Genomic DNA, 17,956 nt, shown 5'->3' on the forward strand with positions numbered 1-17,956 from the left:
GCGATGTGCTGGCCACAGCGCACTGGCTGTGGCGGCCATTGGAGGGTGAACCAACAGCAAAGGAAGAACTTTCTCTCTGTCTCTGTCTCTCTCACTGTCCACTCTGCCTGTCAAAAAGAAAAAAAAAAAAAAGACCAGGTTTTGTATTGTGACTTGAAAGTTGTTAGCTATGTGGTTTTGGGCAAAGTGAGGATAGTATGTCTTATTAGAGTGAGTCATTACAAAGCGAGATGATTATGAATGGCATGCACTAAGTCCAACATTTGTCCTTTTCTTCCTTCTCTATCATGAAATGAGCAGTTCTCATAGGATGACCATACTTTTTTTTTTAAAACTTTATTTTCCTGATCACTTCCCTTGGTTACTGCTTTTTCCCCACCACTACATTTATAAGAGCACCAACACCTTTTACTGTGTTCCTCACATACAACCACATGAGCTAAATCCGGAGGGTGGGGAAACGGACTCACTTCTCAGATGTTGAAGAGCAGCTCCCACATTGGCCAGAGAGCAGGGCACTCGGCAGCAAAGGGGACGGGTCCCCACCGACACAAGGCACAAAGCAGGAAGGTTACAGGAGTGAGGCTGGCTTGGGAGGGAGGCCTCTGGTTTTTGGACTTACCCTGCCCCCCTGTGGCCACAAGCAGTGACAACCTCTGCTGAGCTATGTCTAAGCTTTTCTGGAAGTGCTACAGTAAATGGGAAAAACTAAGTAAATGGGAAAGACCAAATGATTAAAAACTAGGTAATGCCTAAAGCAGACTCCTAAAAAATAAGCCCTAGACAGTCACGAAATTGAAGTGTATTTAAAACAGCAGCCAGTAACACACACAGGTGCATACACAGTGGCAGATTTCTCTCTTGGCGAAAAGCGTCTTAGAGGCCCAGGAAAACGCATTGCTGCCCACTCCTGCACATTTTCTCCACTCCCATAAAGGTCCCCTCCTCTAGGCCAGACCTCTTCCTTTCCAAACAACTCGCATGTATCCTGTCCTTGGGCATCATGGGAGGGTTTCAGGAGTTTTGGGAACCCTCTGAAATGACAGTCACCTGTACATGCATAAATATATTTTAGGTGAATGGGGGAAGGGGATTAGGCCTTCAGCTTTTATCAGATTCTCAAAAGAGCTCTGTGAACCCCAAAATGTCAAGAACTATCGCAGAGACTATGGAGTCATAGCATCTTAGCATGCCCGGGTCAGTTTACAACCACAGCTGTTTTCTGAACACAGCAGTAGCCAGAGGCTGTTAACAACTAGCGTAAGTAACGCGAGCACGTGGAGCTTGCTCAGGAACAACTACACACAGCCATTCAATCGCTGCCCTTCAATCAGCACAAATGAGGACCATCTCCAACAGCTCACAGGATGTGGCCATCTATCTTGTCTTCCCTAGCACATCTACCTCATTTGCAGAGGTGATGTCTGACCCTGGGAAAAGAAGCCCCTGGAAGGAGGATGGCAGGCAAGGGTGGTGGTGGTTCTGGCCACGTGGACTCAGTGCAGAGAACTAAGTGTAGGAATGGACCCAGTGGCAGCCATCTTCTTGGGGCCCCAATCCACAGAGGGCTGAAGCATCTCTAGGACTATAATGAGTAGGGGAAAATTTATATCCCTGAGAATTTTAACTGTTCTCTGTGAGAATGCTATTTTAATTCATTCATTCACTTTTTCAGTAATTCCTCCATGCACTTATTGTTCAAGTAGTTATTAATTTAGCACCTTTCATGATCCAGGCAATGCTTGGTGTCATCAAGAAAAGAGCCAAGGGCAGGTGTTGTGGTGCAGCAGGCTAAGCCACCACTTGGCGTGCTCACAATCCATATCACGTGCTGATTTGGGTCCTGCTTACTACGCTTCTGATCCAACTTCCTGCTAATGCACCTGAGAAGGTATTGGATTATGGCCCAAGTGCTTGGGTTCCTGCCATTCACATGGGAGACCCGGATGGAGTTCTGACCTCCTGGATTTGGCCTGGCCCAGTCCCAGTTGTGGAAAGTATTTGGGGAATAAACCAGCAGATGGAAGATCTCTCTGTATCTGTCTCCCTGTTATTCTTTCAATTAAATAAATAAATAAATAAATAAAATAAATCCTAAAAGATAGAGACAGTTTACTTGTTAGTGAGAGGACAATGAAAAGATATGATTGCAGATCATAGTAGATACCACGAACAAATAAAAGCACAAAGGGTATGTGTGTGTGTGTGTATGTGCACACGTACTTTTAGCTTGGCTGGTTAGTGAAGTGTTCTCTAAGGAGGTAACGGTGGAGCAGGGACATGAAAACATTTGTGGCAAGATCGCTCTTCATAGAGGGATGAGCAAATTCAAAGGTCTTGAGGTGGGAACAAACTTGGTGTGTTGGGATACCATGGAGGAATAGCAAAAAGGTTACAGAGAGGGAGGGAGGACTGGCTATCAGTTGCTGACCTGAGGGGTGAGGCCCCCAAAGCAGGATGCTCCCATAACAATGGTGGACACTATATGCTCTGTAGAAGGGTGGGTCCCGTTATTGCAAGATTTTGGCTTTGCTCAGGAGGTGCACAAGAATGGGGCAGAGTTGAGCTAGCTCTCTTTCTTTGTAGCTCTTAGCTCCTCAACAATTGTTGAATTAGTGTCTTAAAAATACTTCTTTCAGGGATTGAGAAACTGTGTGTTCCCACACAGCTCAGCCCAGCCCTCCCACACAGGCTTTCTTGTGATGTGGCAGTGGTAGGCAGTGGGGCAGGTGGTAGGGAAATCTGGAAGCTCTGTAGGCAAGGTTTAAGCCATGAGGCTCTTCTTTGACCTCTGCAGCCTGCAGTACCATGCCTCTTTTCCAGCCTTTGTTGGCTAGCCAGGGACTTCTATAGTTAGAGGCTACTCATCCACCTGCCTCTCATCAAACCAGTACTGCTTATGGTGGGTTGGAAAAAGATCTGCCTGTTAACTAAAGAGTGACATATAAGTGGTTCTCAGTGGATGATTTGCATAATTACTGACAAGCTAGGCATTGTATGTCTGGACTGCTGTAATAAAATTCCACAAACTTGTTTCTTACAAAAAATAGAAATTTCTTTCTTCTTTGTTTATCTGTTTTATTAATGTATTTTTCACATTTTCTAAAAGATGTATTTATTTGTTTGAAAGGCAGAGTTACAGAAAGAGAGAGAGAGAGAGAAAAAAAAATCTTCAATCTGCTGGGTCACTCCTCACAAGACCGTAACGGCCAGGGTATGGCCAGGCCAAAGCTAGGATCCAGGAGCTTTACCCGAGTCACCCTCCCCAGGTGACAAGGGACCATATTCTGTTGGTTTTTTTCTCAGGTGCATTAGCAGGGAGTTGGATAGGAAGTAGAGCAGCTGGGATACAAACTGGCGCCCATCTGGGATGGGGATGTCTCAGGTGGTGACTTTACCCACTGCACCACAATGTGGTGATATTTCTTTGAGTTTTGGAGGCTTGGAAGTTTAAAAGTTTAAGATCAGGGCTGGCGCCATGGTTCACTTGGCTAATCCTCTGCCTGCGGCGCTGGCATCCCATATGGGCGCCAGGTTCTAGTCCCGGCTGCTCCTCTTCCAGTCCAGCTCTCTGCTATGGCCCGGGAAGCCAGTGGAGGATGGCCCAAGTGCTTGGGCCCTTGCACACACATGGGAGACCAGGAGGAAGCACCTGGCTCCTGGCTTCGGATCGGTGCAGCTCCAGCCATAGCGGCCATTTGGGGGGTGAACCAACGGAAGGAAGACCTTTGTCTCTCTCTCTGTCTAACTCTGTCAAATAAAAAAAAGTTTAAGATCAAGGTGCCAGCAGATTCAGTGTCTTGGGAAGGCTCATTTCCCGGTTCATAGGTGGGACCTTCTCGCTGTGTGCTCACATGGAGCAGAGGGGCAAGCTAGCTCCCTTAGAATTCTTCTATAAGGACACCAATCTCATCCATCACCTCCTATATGCCCCACCTCTTAATGCCATCACATTGGCGATTGGGTTTCAACATATGAATTTTAAGGGGACACAAACATTCAAACCACAGCAGGCCTACCTAATTCTGAGACAGGTCCCAACCTAATCTCAAATGTAATATTTCAGTCCTTAGTAAGGACACAAATTAGGAAAGAAAAAGTTTTCGGAGCAGGAGAGTAGCCTTTTTAAAACTGGGGCCCATGTTGTAGCATAGCCAGTTAAGCAGCTGCCTGCGACGCTGGCATCCAATAAGGGTGCTAGTTCTAGTATCAGCTGCTCCACTTCCAATCCAGTTCCCTGATAATACTTCTGGGAAAGCAGTGGAAGATGTCCTGAGTGCTTGGGCCCCTGGCTCCTGGCTCATGGCTTTGGCCTGGCTGGGCCCCAGCTGTTGTGGCCATTTGGGGAGTAAACCAGCGGATGGAAGATCTCTCTATCTCCGTCTCCATTTCCGTCTCCATCTCCATCTCTATCTCTCCTTCTCCCCTGTAACTCTACCTTTCAAATAAACAAAATGAATATTTAAAAAAAATCCCCCTCCCCCGGCTTGTGTGTTTGTAAGGGGACAGAAGTGGAGACTTCATCTCCCAACTCGGGAACCATGAATGTACTCTCTGACATCCAATCCTGCACTGAGCAGCAAGATTTGCCCTGCCCTGGCGAGGCCAGAGAGGAGATCCTGCAGATGCAGGAGAAGGGACTGGTTAGGAAAGCGTGTGCCTGTGGGCACAGATGTAGCACCATACCCACTTCTGCATCCACAGTGCTAGCACAGTGGTTGTTGGCACACTACAGGAGTTCAGGAAAATCTGCCCTGAAACATTCCAGCCAGCCTGCTCCCTGTTTCTCTGTGACCTCAGCCCAGCTACTTCATCGCTCAGTTTCTCCATTCAAGTGGAACCTTGTGCTAAGGGTTCACTTGGGTATAAAACGATGACATTTGACACCTGAAAGCACTTAGTCGACTTTAAAGCATCATGCAATGGTAAAGGATGAAAGGTTACAAAGCCACCTCCTAGCTGTCTTTGTGGATGTGAACATTTTGTCAGTAAAACCAGTGTCATGTCTTTCCCTCCTTCCCTTCCTTTCTTCTTTCTGAAAATATCCTCTTCATTAAATATGTGGTCCAAGTTGTAAGAAAATGTTTTGTCTGTATTTTAATTTATGGAAAAAAATGCAGCCCATATGCAAAAGATGTTGGACATGCTGACTGAGAAGTACTAAAGTCTGACTTGGAAAAACACTGGACATAGAAGGTACTTAAACATCTGCTGGTTCACTCCCCAAATGATGGCAGTGGCTGGAGCTGGGCCAACTCAGTCTTGAGCCAGGAGCTCCACCCAGGTCTCCCATATTGGTGCAGAGGCCCAAGTACTTGGACTATCTTCCACTGCTTTCCCAGGCATATTAGCAGGGAGCTGGATCGAAAGTAAAGCAGCTGGGACTCAAACCAGGGTCCATATGGAATGTTGGCACAGTAAGTGGTGGCTTTACCTGCTATGCTACAGTGCTGACTCCATAGTGCTAACTAATTTCTCTAATTATAAGTGACATTAAGCATGTTTTCATGCTTAAGGACCATTTAAAATCCTTTCTGAATTATCTGTTCAGGTCTTTTATCCATTTTTTTCTGTAGGGTTTTTGGTCTTTTCTCCCTCAATTTTAAAGTATTCTATATATATTATGGATTTTTTCCCACCATGGTATGAATTGTAAATATTTCTCCCAGTTTTTCAGTTGTCTTTTGACACTGCTTGTGGTTCTTTTTACCATGCCCAAGTTTCTCATTTTTTATATAGTTTTTATATAGCTAAATAAATAAAGTTTATTTATTTCACATGCATTTTGAGTCATAGTTAGAAACCTTTTTCTATATGAGATGATGAAGGAAATCAGTTTTTTTAGTACTTTGTTTTTTTAAAAGATTTATTTATTTGTTTGAAAGGCAGAGCTATAGAAAGAGACAGGGAGAGACAGAGAGAGAGAGATCTTCCATCTGCTGGCTTACTCCTCAAATGGTTGCAGGGCCAGGCTTACTCCTCAAAGGGCAGGGCCAGGCTGGAGCCAGGAGCCAGGAGCTTCCTCCAGGCCTCCCATATGGGTGCAGGGCCCAAGCACTCAGGTCATTCTCCGCTGATTTCCCAGGTAGAGAGCTGGATCAAAAATGGAGCAGCCAGGACACAAACTGGTGCCTATATGGTGTGCTGGTGTTGCAGGAGGCTGCTTAATCTGCCACACCACAACACTGGCCTTTCTAGTACTTCCTAATATAGTTCTTTACATTTACATCTCTGGCCCATTAGTGTCCCAGAACCACTTTTGGAACAAGTCTATCTTTTTCCTAGTGATTTGAGATGGCCCCTTTATCCTGCATTAAATTCCCATCTATACTTACGTCTTGTTTCTGGACGTTGAATATGTATACAGCTGTGCCCCAACCAGTTCTTGTACTATCTAGTGCTCTAGTGCTAGGAAAATGATGGATTGTTTCAGATAGAGAAATGGCCAGACTGTCCACATGTGGGGAGGCAGCAACGTAAGACATTTGCCAAGTGAAGCAGAGGTGTGTGTCTGTGCATGTTAGGGATGAGGGTGAGAACTGTGAATTAATCAGAGGAATTTCTGTTAAGTCACATGCTCCTAATGATATAGAGAGGAATGGTGGGGAGTTTGAGCTTACTGGGTAAACGGGAGGTTGAAAATGTGGTTTTTTAAAAAAAGAATCAAAGTGATCAAGAGTGAAAAAGGCATTTCTAGGCTGATTAGCCCCTGACAAACCCATCTTCCTTTGAATTACAGCTTTAAACTGTAGGCGGTGCTTAAAAAAAAAAATCCAGAAACACAACAAAAGTAGTTATGGGAGAAGACTTGAAACTCTGATTAAGTGACCATTAGAGAATGAGTTCCTCATTTATAGCTCTGCCTTGAGGATGGCAGTGCGGGAGTGGCTAAAACTTTGATAGAATAGAAAAGCCTCTGTCTCCCTGGCCTTGCCAGGACTTGCAGAGAGTGAAGAAGAAATCCATGACAGCAGCCATAGCAGAGCGCCCTAAATGAGGCGCTGAAACCCGGTCCACATACTGGGCTGACCCCTGTGTTACACTTGTAGTGGGGGAACTGAAAGCTGCCTGCAGTTTAGCTTGAAGACTGGCACTGAGATGGGAGTCCCTGCTCACCGCAGGCACGTTAGGCTGCAGTTGGAGTCTAACAAAGCTGTCTGAAAAATAAACACTTTGGAGAGCAACTTAATAGAATCCAGAGTCTCTAAAACATATCGTTCACAAAATACAATCTAAATGTTTTTGGTGCACAGGGACAGTCCAGACTCAAAGAAAAATACAGATACATGCCTAAGATGCTGGATTTATTGAATAAGAACCTTAAAAAACACATCCAGAATTGTGCTCAAGAAGGACAGAAAGTGTGTTCATAATGAATGAAAAGACAGGCTATTCCATCAGAGAAATGGAGACTTTAGAAAAGAACTAAATGGAAATTTTAGAATTGGAAAATACAGTAACTTAACAAAAAAGCTTACTGTATGGGCTTAAAAGCAGGATGAAAACAAAACAAGAAAGAGTAAGTGACTTAAAGATAGAGTCAAAGAAATTAGCTGAAAAAGAGAGAGAAAAATATTTGAACAAAGCAAAATAAAACAAACAAAAATCCACAGAGCCCAAGGTTCAACATATGGGTGATTGGGAGTTCCAAAAGGAGAGAAGAGAAAGAATGAGGCAGAAAAAAAATATTTGTAGAAACAATGGCAAAAAATTTCTTAACTTGGGTTAAGGATATAAATTTTCAGATTCAAAAAGTTCAGATAACCCCACACATAGAAGAAATTCATGCCTAATCATGTTATTGCTAAGCTGCTGAAAGACAAATATAAACTTCTTGGAAGTATCCAGAAAAAATGATCCTTTACATGCAGGGGAAAATTATTTAAGGAATGAGACTTTCAATCAGAAATAATGGAAGGCCAGAAGACAGGGAACAACATCTTTAAAATACTGAAAGAGAAAGAAAGAAAGAAAACCCTGTCAGCCCATTATTCTGTATATAAGAAAAATACCCTTCAGGAATGAAGGTGAAGTGGACAATTTCAGATAAATAACAACTGAGAGAATTTGTTACCACCAGCACCACGCCATGAGAAATATCACAGCTCTTCAAGGTGAAGAGAGTGAATCAGAAATCAACGAAGAGCACTAGAAATGGTGAATATGTGGCTAAATATGAAAGACTATTTTTTGTTTTAATTTCTTTAAGACATGTATGAGCAAAATTTATAACACTGTTGAGTTTATAATACAGATGTAATATACATGACAATGGTAACATAAAAACATTGTGTGTGTGTATGTATGTGTGTAAATGGACTTACATAGTTACAGGGTTCCTATGTTTTATATGATATGGTACTATATTAGTTCTAAGTAGGCTGCAAAAAAGTTTAAAACTATTTTTTAGTCTTTACAATTTTATGTGAAATGTAAACCTGAGGCTTCTATGTTTTATGTTAAGTGGTAGTACTATATTTATAAACTCTAACTAGACTATAAAAAGTCAAGGCTATATAATTTAATCCATAGATAAGCCACTAAAAATGCAAACAAGAATAACTAAATGACAATAATTAAATTAAAAGGGGCTTCTAGAACTATTTAAATAATTCCCCCAAGAAAAGATAAGCACACACACAAACACACACACACACAAAACAGGGTAAACAAAAAAATAAAATGGTAGCCCTAAACTCAACTGTATCAATACTTATTGTAAATGTTAATGGTCTATACAGTACAAATAAAAACAGAAACTATCAGAATGGATAAAGAACCAGATCCACTCTATGCTGCCTACAAGAAATCCACTTTACCTATAAAGATACACAAGGGTTGAAAGTAAGTGGATGGGGGAAAGATGAGCCATAAACACAGTTAAGGCCCAAGAGGAGTGCAAACATGTCCACACAAAGATCTGTGTGCAGATACTCAGAGCTTTGTTCACAATAGTTAAAAACTGGAACAACGGCTATGTCCATTAACAAGTGAATGGTTAAATGAAATGTGACATATTTATGCAACATGTTACTACTCAATAATAAAAGGAGATTACTGCTGTAAACAACAACATGGATGAGTCTCAAAATCTGAATGGAACAAAGCCAGACAAAACAGAAGAACTGAGAGACTTCAAAAGTTTGGGGAAAATGAAATTAAAAATAAATTTATTTTGGTGCAAGAAATTTTGAAATCCATGCATAGTTTTTTTTATAAAACACATTTCCATGAACTTTTTGAGGACCCTTGTATACATTGTATGAGTCCACTTATGTAAAATGTAAACACATCTATACACATAAAGTAGATCAATGGTCTAGACTGGTGGAGGGGAGAATGAAGTGACAAGGAGCAAGAGAAAGCTTTTGGGGATGACAGAAATGTTTTCCATATCTGGACTGTGGTGATGATTTGTGGGCATACAACTGTCAAAACTCATTGAACTGAAACTGATCTCACTGGAGAAGACAATGGAGAGGGGTCATTAGACCCTGGGGAGGGTGGGGGAAGATGGATGGAGAAAGGTTAGGTAATGGGTACCAGAATATAGTCAGGTGGGAGGAATTTGTTCTGTTCTTTTTCTAAAAAAAAGATTTATTATTAATTTAAAGTCAGAGTTACAGAGAAGGAGAGGCAAAGGCAGAGAGAGAAGGAGAGGGAGAGAGAGAGAGAGTGAGAGATAGAGAGAGAGAGATAGAGAGAGAGGTCTTCCATCCACTGGATCACTCCCCAAATGCCTGCAATGGCCAGGGCTGGACCAGGCCAAAGCCAGGAGCCGGGAGCCAGGAGCTTCATTTGGGTCTCCCACGTGGGTATTTTTAAAATATCATAAATTGTTGAAGAACATGATATCTATTGTGCCAGATAATATCAGAACAGGGACCGGCGCTGTGGCATAGAGGGTAAAGCCTCTGCCTGCAGTGCTGCCATCCCATATGGGCACCGATTCGAGTCCCGGCTGCTCCATTTCCAATCCAGCTCTCTGCTAATGCTCATGGGAAAGCAGTGGAGGATGCCCAAGTGTTTGGACCCCTGCACCCATGTGGGAGACCTAGAACAAGCTCCTGGCTTCTGGCTTTGGATTGGTCCAGCTCTGGCTGTTGTAGCCATTTGGGGAGTGAACCAGAGGATGGAAGACCTCTCTCTCTCTCTCTCTCTTTCTCTCTCTCTCTCTGCCTCTGCCTCTAACTCTGCCTTTCAAATAAATAAATAAATCTTTTTTAAAAAAATAGATACAACTTATGATACGTAAGTTATTCCTCAATAAAGTTGTTGAGGAAAAATTTTTAAATGCTGAATTAAAAATGTTTGCATTCAAAAAATTATTTAATTCAATTTTAAAAAAGGAAGGGTTGCTGTTTTTCTGAGACCATGGCTTCTGTTAGTGAAATTAACAAATATCTCTTTGTGTTAACAATCTTTAGGTAATAAATACAACAGTGGTTCTAATTTAGTCTTAACACCACAGGGGAATAACTTTAATGCAGTTATCTAAGACAAACTCTATGAACAGCTGTGTTTTCTGGTCTATCTTCAACGACATTGAAAGGGGAAAAAAATCAATATTGGAGTCTGATAACTACACTGAAACATAGAAGAGGCTCCCCTCACCCCCACCCTGTCCAGCTCTCTTTTCCCCCTGAAATCATTTAGTCCTTTAGGAAGTAATGAATCTCTATCTTCTGTTTGGGCTGTTAACATTTGGTGTTTCCTGAGAACACATATGGATAAAATACCTTTCCAAAAGAGCTTGACATCGATCCCTGGCAAAGCCTTGGAGGAAATATTAAACAGATGGTTTGTGAGCACTTAGAAGGGGAACCTGATATCCTTGTATACACGGCTGAGAAATGTTGGCTGGTTGACAGCATCATTAGGTGGATTTGTAGCCGGTTGAGACACACCCGACAAGCCCAGACTGTAGGCAACCTGGGCAGACGCCCCCAGGATGCTGCAGTGTAGTGATCACAGTGGTCCTTTCAGTTTTGGCGCATTTATTACTTAGCCATTAGTTAGAAAGCTGTTAAGAAATTTTATCTTATGCAAATGAATACATGCAATATATGTGTAAGCTACGAAGCATAACAAATGAACACCTGTGAATCCTTTACTCAACTTAAGAAGCTGAGCATCATCAATGCCCTTGAGATAGACACGTGTGCGCTTTCCCCAGGAGAAACTTTGCCATGTTGAATTTTGCTCTTATCATTTCTTTTCTTTTAAAAATAGCAATATTACTTTAAATAAACAACACTTTGGTATTTTAGTTTTGCTTGATCTTTATAAAGAAGAATTATAAGGTATATGCCTTTGGTTACCTGCTTTTTTCTCAACATTAAGAAGATTCATCCATATTATTCCATGCAGCTCTGTTTCATTCATTTTCATAACTGTATGATACTGTACTTTGTGAGTATGCCTCATGATGCTATTCTGGATATCAACTCTTCAGAATTTTAAAATTATTTACTTATTTAAGCACCGTGGCTTAACAGGCTAATCCTCCGCCTTGCAGCGCCGGCACACCGGGTTCTAGTCCCGGTCGGGGCACCGATCCTGTCCCGGTTGCCCCTCTTCCAGGCCAGCTCTCTGCTGTGGCCAGGGAGTGCAGTGGAGGATGGCCCAAGTCCTTGGGCCCTGCACCCCATGGGAGACCAGGAGAAGCACCTGGCTCCTGTCATCGGAACAGCGTGGTGCGCCGGCCGCAGCACGCCTACCGCGGCGGCCATTGGAGGGTGAACCAACGGCAAAAGGAAGACCTTTCTCTCTGTCTCCCTCTACTGTCCACTCTGCCTGTCCCCCCCAAAAAATTATTTACTTATTTAAATACATTGTTTATTTCTGCTTACTTGAAAGTCAAAGAGAGAACAAGAGAGATCTCTCCCATCCTCAGGTTCATTCCCCAAATGACTGTAATAGGTGGGCTGGGCCAGGCTGAAGCCAGGAGCCAGGAGTTTCCTCCAGGTCTCCCACATGGGTTCAGGGGCCCAAGCACTATGGCCATTTTCTGCTGCTTTCCAGGCACATTAGTAGAGAGCTGGATCAGAAGTGGAGCATCCAGAACATGAACCGGCACTAATGTAGGATGTTACACCGCAGGCAGTGGCTTATGATGCTGTACCACAGTACCAGCCTCCCAAGCAGCATTTTAACTGCTATGCTCAAATCTGCCCCTGGATGTCAACTCTTTATTGGTCATATGGGGTGGAAATATAGTTTTTATTTGTCTTTCATTTTCTTCATGGCATGTTTTGATGAACAGAAATTCTTAATTTTAATGCAGTTATCCTTATCAGTCTTTTATTTATGATTAGCAAAATTGCATCTTGTTTAGGAAATTCTTCCTCCTCTTCCCCATACCTAGCAATAAAATTTTTCTCCTAAAAGTTAAAATTTTTTTATTTATCAATTTTTATTTATTTGAAAGGCAGATAGAGAAAGAGAGATCCTTCATCCACCAGTTCACCAACTCCCAAATGTGTGCAACAGTTGGGGCTGAGCCGGGTCAAAGCAAGGAACCAAGATCTCAAACTGGATCTTCCAGATGGGTGCTAGGAACCCAAGTACTTAGCATTTTGGGAGTGGACTAGTGAATGAGATCTCTCTGTCTCTGTCTCTCCCTCTCTCTCAAATAAAAAAAAAATACATATAAATCAGCTTGTTCATAAAAAAAAAAAAACTCTTGACAGGTTTTTGATTAAAATTGCACTAATAGATTAATTTGGAGAGAACTGAATCTTAATGATACTGAATATTCACATGTTCATTTAACCATATCTTCTTTAAGGTGCATTAATAAAGTTTTAAACATTCCCAATAAATTTTATGTGCATATTTTGTTAAGTTTTCTTTTTCAAAATATTTCTTTATTTGAGAGGCAGAGCTACAGACAGAGAGGAGGAGAGATAGGTTTCTATCTGCTGGTTCACTCCCCAATTGGCCACAATGGCTGGAGCTGTACCGATCTGAAACCAGGAGCCAGGAGCTTCCTATGGGTCTCCCCCATGTGTGCAGGGGCCCAAGCACTTGGGCCATCCTCCACTGCTTTCCCTGGCCTTTAGCAAGGAGCTGGATTGGAAGTGGAGCAGCCGGGAGTTGAAACAGTGCCCATATGGGACGCTGGCGGCAGAGCCCTAACTTATTATGCCACAGCGCCGGCCTCAAGCTTTATTTCTGAATGCTGTATATTCTTCTTATATTGTACAAGATATTTTTTAAAAATGGTATTTTCTAAGAGTTTTTCCCCTCTCTCCCTCTCCCTCTCTGCTTCCCTTCTTTTCTTCCTTTTTACAAGCGGATTAGAATTTATTAAGTAGAAGTGGAAGATGTTGGCACAGATAGAAGCATGCAATACTCAAGTTGAACCAAACCTGGGATTTCTGAAAAAATATCTGTGGTTTACATAGTGGCCCATATCCTTCCCCAACACTGGAGCCTGACAGTGAGAGAGGAGGGAATATATCCTGTCACAGGGTTGATGGTGGCTTCTGGATTTAGAATGATGTCTGCACAGAGCTTTCAGGGCCAAGCCAACAACAGCATGGAGACTTCAGAGCAGATGCAGCTAGACCCAGAAGGGTGCTGTGACCCTGAAGCCGTGGGGTGGTCTGGGTGCACATCATAAGCTGGGAGCACTGGCTCTGGCTCTGGGTGAAACAGGTAGAGGCCGTAGGTGAGGATGGCTATTATGCCCAGGAAATCTAGGAGGACAACTGGGTTCTCATGGGTCTTTCAAGGGAACTTTTCCTTGAAGTCTTCTGGATTCCTATAGAACACTGTGGCTAATGCCCTCAATGACATGGGGTGGGAGACAACAATGGTTCAAAGGGTGCTTCCAGAGTCACAGGGTCAGGAGTTGCCATGTCTAGGATAAGAGGCAGGATAAAATCAAGGTACTGAGTTCTGCCTCCTGATTAGGTACGCATTTTCTTTTTTTATTTTTATTTTTATTTTATTTATTTATTTTTTTTAAATTTTTGACAGGCAGAGTGGACAGTGAGAGAGAGACAGAGAGAAAGGTCTTCCTTTTGCCGTTGGTTCACCCTCCAATGGCCGCCGCGGTAGGCGCGCTGTGGCTGGCGCACTGCGCTGATCCGATGGCAGGAGCCAGGTGCTTCTCCTGGTCTCCCATGGGGTGCAGGGCCCAAGCACTTGGGCCATCCTCCACTGCACTCCCTGGCCACAGCAGAGAGCTGGCCTGGAAGAGGGGCAACCGGGACGGGATCGGTGCCCCGACCGGGACTAGAACCTGGTGTGCCTGCGCCGCAAGGCGGAGGATTAGCCTAGTGAGCCGCGGCGCAGGCCTAGGTACGCATTTTCTACACTAAATCACTTGTATTCCTGGGATACACTCAACTTGGTCAGTTCTGTATTATCTTTTTACCTATGACTATTTAAGATGGTCTTTTTTCATGAGTAATTCTGTCTTACAATTTTCTTTCTTTACATCGTCCTTGTCTAGTTTTGAATAGGATTGGAGTGCTCTGTTGCTTGACAGTTTGGTAGAATTCACCTATACAACCATTGGGAATTGGTACATTATGAGATCATTCAGGGTTTTTTTTGCGAGTTAAATTTGGTAGGATATGTCTTTTTGGGAACGTGTCCGTTTTTGTCCAAGTGTTTGGATTCATAGTTCTGGCTGAAATTATGTCCCCTTTTCCCATTCCTAACATTTTGTGATCTTTCTCCTTCCTTCCCTTCCTCTTTCTCTCTCTTTTTCTTCATTGGTTTTTATCAGGAGTATCTACTAGGTTTTCCAAAGAACTAACTTTTGAATTGTTGATTACCTCTATTGCTCTTTCCAGCTGAGACAGGATAGAGCAGAGTCAAGCCTGTGAGTTTTGGAGCAGACTGCTTGCATGTGAATCCCTGGAATGTCTATCTCTTCACTGAGAAAAGTTGGGATGCTTAGTTTAGACAAGAAACTATGCCTTAGTTTTTTCATTGCTATCAAAAAGGATTAAGTAAGTGTAAACTGTTTAGAACAGAAAGTATTTGAGCGGTAAACGTTCAATCAAATGTTGCTGCTGTTATGATCTACAAACAAATGTTACTGTACAGAGACTTCAGCTTTTAGTTTATGTGCTTTTGTTGAGAATGTATTTAAAAACAAAATAAATTAGTGGCCGGCGCCGTGGCTTAACAGGCTAATCCTCCGCCTTACGGCGCTGGCACACCGGGTTCTAGTCCCGGTTGGGGTGCCGGATTCTATCCCGGTTGCCCCTCTTCCAGGCCAGCTCTCTGCTATGGCCCGGGAAGGCAGTGGAGGATGGCCCAAGTGCTTGGGCCCTGCATCCGCATGGGGACCAGGAGAAGCACCTGGCTCCTGGCTTTGGATCAGCGAGATGCGCCGGCCGCAGCGGCCATTGGAGGGTGAACCAACGGCAAAAAAGGAAGACCTTTCTCTCTGTCTCTCTCTCTTTATCCACTCTGCCTGTCAAAAAAATAAATAAATAAATTAGCAACATTATTCTCATGATTTATAGCTCTTATATTGGGTTAATTTTGGATGGTAGAATTTACAGGCTTTCCTAGATTGTAAGTTTATGATTCAGATCTGCTCTAAAGTGTAGGGTTGGTAAAGAGGGCACGAAAGGCTAAAGAAAGCTTTTAGCTTCCCCTAAAAGCAGTAGACATCTCTGTGTCTGCATTTCTTGGACTAACACTTCCTAGTTCTCTTTTAAGAGTGAAAGAGGAACTAAATAGATGAACAGAAAAGAAAGGCTGAACTATGGGTAAGTTTTATATTATGTAACACCAAAATGAAACATTATACATATAAATTACAATTTTATAACAAACTTGACTGTGGACAAAAGAAAGGAAATATGCAAAAATAAAAGTGTAATAGGATGATTACGAGTAATATTTAGTTATTATTTTAATGTATTTGAGAGGGAAAGACAGAGAGAGAGAGAGAGGGAGGGAGGGAGGGAGGGAGAGAGAGAGAGAGAGAGAGAGAGAAAGTAGTTGTTTCTTGGTTCACTTCTCAAATACCTGCAATGGCCAGGGGCTGGGTCAGGCTGAAGCTGGGATCCAAGAACTCAATCCAGGTTGCCCATGTGGCAGGGACCCAACTAATTAAGCCATTACTGCTGCCTTCCATGGGTGTACTGGCATGAAGCTCGCTTGGGTACCAGCCAGGACTTGAACCCAGGCACTCCTATATGGGATGTGGGCATTTTTTTTTTTTTTGACAGGCAGAGTGGACAGTGAGAGAGAGACAGAGAGAAAGGTCTTCCTTTTGCCGTTGGTTCACCCTCCAATGGCTGCCGCGGTAGGCGCGCTGCGGCCGGCGCACCGCGCTGATCCGATGGCAGGAGCCAGGTGCTTCTCCTGGTCTCCCATGGGGTGCAGGGCCCAAGCATTTGGGCCATCCTCCACTGCACTGCCTGGCCACAGCAGAGAGCTGGCCTGGAAGAGGGGCAGCTGGGACAGAACCGGCGCCCCGACCGGGACTAGAACCCGGTGTGCCTGCGCCGCAAGGCGGAGGATTAGCCTAGTGAGCCGCGGCGCCGGCTGTGGGCATTTTTTAAAAAAGATTTTATTTATTTATTTGAGAGGTAGTTACAGGCAGAGAGAGGGAGAGACAGAGAGAAAGGTCTTCAATCAGGTTCACTCCCCAAATGGCTGCAACAGCCAGAGCTGGGCCAATCCGAAGCCGGGAGCCAGGAGCTTCTTCCAGGTCTCCCACATGGGTGCAGGGACCTAAGTGATTGGGCCATCTTCCACTGCTTTTTCAGGCCATAAGCAGAGAGCAGGATTGGAAGAGGAGCAGCTGGGACAGGAATCAGTGCCCAAATGGGATGCTGGCACCACAGGCCGAGGCTTACCTAGGATGTGGGTATCTTAACTTGTGTCTTAACCCCTAGACCAAATGCCTACCCTGATTATGAGTTATTTTAAATTAAAAATTATTTTATAGCCATGTCTTCATTTCAATAAAATATGAGTTATTAGAGTTTGAAATTTTCTCAGTGAAAAGCATACATAAAATGATATTAGTACTACTACTATTACACTACTGTTAGTAGCAATAGATGGCATTAATTTATCTGTCCCAGACACTGTTCTAAGTCCTTTACATGAAAGTTGTACTTTGTCCTCACAAAAACCCTATGAGTTAGTTACTGTTATTAGCCCTATTTTATAAATGAGGAATTTGTGGACAAAAAGTAATTTATTCAAGGTCACAAGGTTGTAGAATAAAACTGAATGGTTAAATATGGTTAAAACTGGATGGTGATGAATTCATATATGGGAATACCTCACAGATATTAAAAGGAATGAGATTATTTATTTATTTATTTATTTATGTATTTATTTGAAAGACAGAGTTACAGAGAGAGAGGTCTTCCTCATTCACTTGTTTATTCAAGAAACATGGAGAATCATATAACAGGCAGAGAGATAAGTACTTGTGATATAAAGATGTTTAAGAGACTCAGCACAGGTGAATGACAGTCTACTTGGGACTTGGCTATTAAAAAAAGTTGAGAAACACACAAAACCAATATTTTTCAAAAATATTAATAATAGGGGCTGGCACTGTGGCATGTAGGTTGAGCATCTGCCTGTGGTGCCAACATCACATATGGGTACTGGGTGGAGTCCTGGCTGCTCTACTTCCAGTCCAGCATCTTTGATGATGGCCTGGGAAAGCAATAGAAGATGTCCCAAGTGCTTGGGCCCCTGCTCCTGTGTGAGGGACCTGGAAGAAGCTTCTGGTTCCTGGCTTCAGATCAGCTTGGCTCCAGCTGCTGTGGCCATTTCAGGAGTGAACCAGCAGATGGAAGACCTCTCTCTCTCTGTCTGTAACTATGCTTCCAAGTAAATAAATAAATCTTTAAAAATGTTAATAATAAAAATAGCTAACTTTTACTGAGTACTTACTATATACTAGGTTATTAATATAAATTATCTCATTTAATCCCCCAAATTGCTGCATCAG

General features: G+C 43.0%; 1 protein-coding gene across 1 annotated transcript in view; it reads right to left on the reverse strand.

The window, feature by feature from the left end:
- The window catches only part of M1AP (meiosis 1 associated protein), a 78,613-nt gene that overhangs the window by 39,424 nt on the left and 21,233 nt on the right, over positions 1-17,956 (reverse strand). The gene's annotated exons all lie outside the window — the stretch shown is intronic.

Source organism: Lepus europaeus, chromosome 13 (genome assembly GCF_033115175.1).
Source record: "Lepus europaeus isolate LE1 chromosome 13, mLepTim1.pri, whole genome shotgun sequence".
NCBI classification, from domain to species: domain Eukaryota; kingdom Metazoa; phylum Chordata; class Mammalia; order Lagomorpha; family Leporidae; genus Lepus; species Lepus europaeus.